The sequence below is a fragment of the Phascolarctos cinereus genome, unplaced genomic scaffold, assembly GCF_003287225.1.
Source record: "Phascolarctos cinereus isolate Bilbo 61053 unplaced genomic scaffold, phaCin_HiC Scaffold_4;HRSCAF=312, whole genome shotgun sequence".
Classification (NCBI taxonomy): Eukaryota; Metazoa; Chordata; class Mammalia; order Diprotodontia; family Phascolarctidae; genus Phascolarctos; species Phascolarctos cinereus.
In genome coordinates this window covers 308,843,545-308,847,982 of record NW_027555847.1, presented here as the reverse complement: position 1 = coordinate 308,847,982, position 4,438 = coordinate 308,843,545, and the positions used below count along the sequence as shown (strand labels likewise).

The following is a 4,438-nucleotide window of genomic DNA, read 5'->3' as shown; positions in this document are numbered from 1 at the left end:
CAGCTAAAGCAGCCTTCCAGGGGGAAAATCACACCACCAAAAGCTCACATTTCAAAAAAAAAGAAAAGAAGATTAATAAACCAAATATGCATTTTGAAAATTAAAAAGTCAATAAACAAACAAAGCCAAATAGCTAAAAAGAGATATTGAAAGTTAGAGGAGAAATAGATAAATTAGAAGTCAAAAAGACTATAGAAACGATAAACAAAACTAAAAGCTAGTTCTTGGAATAGACTAACAAAATTGGAAAACCTCTAGCCAATCTTATTAAAAAGAAGAGAGCAATGTTCACTTCAGTAAAGCACATTTTCAATTGGAATGATACAGAGATCAGCATGAACCCTGCACAGGGATGACACTCAAATTAGCAAAGCATTCTATATTTTTTTTATTAAAAAAGAAAAGAAAAGAAATACACCTATGAACTTTACTTCCTCCTCTCCCCCCCAAAAAAGAGAACAGAAAATCAAATCAACAAAGTAGTAAATGAATAAGGTGAAATCACCACAAAACCAGAAGATATAAAAAGAATTATCAGAATTTGCATGCACAGTTATACCCTAACAAAACTGAGAACACACACACACACAAATGGAGGAATGCCTTCAGAATGTAATGAATATAAAAACAACTAGAAATCCTAAATATTCCAATTTCAGAAAAGAAATTAGAACTCATTGTAAAAAAAAAAAAAGAACCAAAAGTGGAGTGAAAGGAGGCCAGGGAACTCCTGGTCCTAACGGATTCACAGGATAGTTCTATCAAACTTTCAAAAAACAGTTAATACTAATACTAGAAAAATTATTCTCAAACTCTGAAAAAGCAAGCTTTGTAACCAAATCCTTTTATATGGGACTGGATTTTAAAGTCCAAACTGAATTTAGAGAAGAAGAAGAACACCCTCAGCAAGTTCACACTTGCATGTTTGACCTGGTTAACAAAATATTCTCATGCAACAATTACTTTCAACGGTTTACAAATTAGTAGTCAGTTTAAGTTCATAATATAATGATGCATTTTGACCTTGTGCATTTGAAATTTATGAGTTGTAATGTAGTACATTTTATCTTGTCTTCCTTACCTCAAATCCAATATAAAAAATTATTTTATCACAAAAACTTCATTTAAAAATGTTTGTCATTAAAACACTGGTAAAAATAGCATGTCTATATTTATTACCTAATTTTAGAATACAGGCATATTCCTCCTGCTACAATGCAAGCTTTATGAGGTCAGAGGTATGATGTCCCCCAGGGACTCATACAATATTTGTTCAATACATTGGTGGATATTTAATAAGCTTGTGAGTGGTCTGTATTAATCTGAGATAATCAAATAAGGTTACATCAGGAAAGAAGGTACTTATTCAGGTCTAACAACAAGAACCACTGATGAGCCTGGGGTGGGGGGTAGACCACTGAACTCACTCCCTTTTCACTAAAAGGCACATCTATTTTGGATACTCACAGTCCAAATTAGGTTTAGTTCTGAAGGAAACTCCCCTGAACCTCAACCCCAGCACCCTGGACTAGTTTAACTTAGATTTTGGCTTATGTCTAGTCTGGCTCTCTCCAAAAAGGAGAGGAGTCAAAATACACTCAATGTACAATATGCATCTAGCATGAGGCCAGTGTTTATTTCCTGTCCACAGAAGAAATGTTCAAGACAGACGACTTCCAAGCATGAATTTTATAGCGACAAACAAGTGGCCAGTAATAATTTCTGCTTACTCTTCTAGGAAATTGATACTTAAACCTCATCTAAACATAAGGGATTTTGTGGGACTGGTGAGTAAGCATTTTATAGTTTACTTCTTCTCTGCACTGTATACCTCACTGTAGGTATCATCTGACAAGCTGAGCCAGGGCTGGAGCTCATCCTTTTTTTTGCTGATACTGATCTTCTCCCTTGCTACAAGTCATCTCTGGCCAAAGGATCTAGAACTGGCAAGTCTCTGGAACTCACAAGGTGACTTCCAAGCCTAGACATGCACATCTTGGGATTGACACTTGTTCACCTGAGATCAGGAAAGGACAGACACAGATGTGGAAACATAAAACCCAGCATCAAGCTTGCCTAAACAAAACAATGACTTCAGTGGTCTGGTTCTCACATCTGTGTGTCAGCAGGGTGGGGGAATGGAGCAAGCTTCCCTTCTCCCACAGCTCAAAGAAAGTGGCTCAAAGTAGTCACAATCAGCAGCCAGAAGTAGAAGAGCATACAAGAGCCCCAGGAAGGAATCACTCCCTTTCTAAAAATCCACTGAGTCACGGACTCCTCTTGCTCAGTGGCCAAATAAGGGGTTTATTCAACATCCCCAAAAGACCCAACCACTGAGTTAGTGATGAGGGCGGGGCCCAAGCCAAGATCTTCACCCTTTACCCCAAAGGGAATCTGACTCACAGGCCCCAGACCCTCATCTCCCTTTGAAAGCCTTAGCTTTACCTTTAAATCTTATTCAGATGCCCTAAAAGCCTTAGGCTCCCTCTTGTCTATAGGCCCCAGAAAGGCCTTCCTTTATCTCCTTTTGAAAGTCCTAGCCCCACCTTGATTTTGTGCAGATGCCTTTCAAACTTCTGCCTTCCTGTTCCCTCCATTATCTATTCCCATTGTCTATTCAATCTCTCTGACCTCCCCAATTAGAATTGTTACCTACACCCTTTACCCAACCCCCTTCTCTGGCCATCCAAAGTTACTTTAGTATTTAAGATCCACCTTGGCCCTCATTCAGATGCTGAGAATCTCACGCTTAAAAGGCTGAGAACCTCTCATGCCAGCTCGTCCTTACGGGCGTCACCTGGTCAATGTGATATATCACTAATAAACTTTTCCTCTGGCTGAAGAAGATTTGAGTTGAATTCATTCAGCAGGGCCCAGCACCGCGATCTTGGGGTCCCAGCACCCCAAAACCCCTAGACCTCTTCATTAGTACATGTGGCCAGCCCGAACCAGAAAGGACAGTTTTGCAAATGCCTTGTTAATTAATCTCCAGTTAATATTGGGATGGGGAGAAGGTGGTATTGGAGTAATGATATCAATTTACTAGCTAATAATATAACATTTTTAAAATTAATCTTATGCAAATAAAATCAAACCAGATTTTGATGGTTCATTTTAATGAAATTATTAGTTTATTTTTAAAAATCAATTTTTAAAAAATTTAAGAAAGATAATGGGCTCTTAGTTGACTTTCTACATTCCATTTTGTCTTATTCCTTCACACAAACTAAAGAACCCTGAACCTTTTATTCTTATATCCACGTATAATATCCTTACACATAAATTAGTAGAACTATGAGTCACTTTGAAAAGCAGTCATGTTCCATATTTGACTTTTCCAAAGACCTTTTTGTTAATTTTATTTAAGGCCTCAAAAATGTTTTGGATAGGATTAACAGTCCTGTAATATTGACAAAGTAGAAATATTTTGTCTTCTTCAAATGTCTCAGCCTTTTCTTCAAATATTTAGAACTTTGAATTAATTAATTTTTTCCAAGCTCCTTCTCCCCATTTAAAAAAAAATTACACTTAGTTCACATATTTCTGATTCATTTACAACTAATTCATCAGACCTGAAAAGAACTATTTGCTTTCTACAATGCTTAAAGATTCATTATTTAAAACCTGGCTAAATCTCTTGTCTTTAGACTATTCTGTTCTCAGTGGGTTTCAAACCTGTGAGGAGGTGGTGCCATTGAAAACATAAGGCCCATTAAGCTAAAATTGTTCTCTCCCACTTCTTTTTTCAGGCGTCTTTCTTGTCTTTGTTAATCTGGGGGGTCCTTAGTGGTCCTTTATTTGATCTTTATATCAAAAAGGAAAGAATCCATTAACAATATCACTATCAACATAAAACAGTAGAGATGAGTCAGTGTGTTTCTGCTCCTATTATGTCCCTTTCTATTTACCTTTCTATTACAGCTATTAAAACATTTTGACAAGTCCATTTTAAAAGTATTTCATCTACAGGCATACCTTGCTTTATTGTACTTCACAGATACTGCATCCTTTTTACAAGTCGAAGGTTTGTGTCAACCCTGTTGAGCAAGTCTATTGGCGACATTTTTCTAATAGCATGTGCTCAAATTGTGTCTCTGTGTCACATTTTGGTAACTCTCACAATGTTTCAAACTTTTCATTATTATTATATCTGTTATGGTGATCTGTGATTAGTGATCTTTGACATTACTATTGTATCAACTTTTTGGGGTATCAACTTACTTGATAAATATTGTGTGTTCTGACTGCTCCACAGATGGGTCCTTCCCTCATCTCTCTCTCCCTCTTCTAGGATCTCCCTATTCCCTGAGACACAACAATATTGAAATTAGGCCAGTTAACAACCCTATAATGACCTCTACATATTCAAATGAAAGGATGATTCAATGGATGGGACAAACTTCATTGCTGTCTTAGTTTAAGAAATTGCCACAGCCAC

The 4,438-nt window shown here is 36.9% G+C and overlaps 1 pseudogene; it reads left to right on the top strand.

The window, feature by feature from the left end:
- The first annotated feature begins 286 nt into the window (after positions 1-286).
- On the top strand, positions 287-387 carry LOC144457267 (U6 spliceosomal RNA; annotated as a pseudogene).
- The last annotated feature ends 4,051 nt before the right edge of the window (positions 388-4,438 follow it).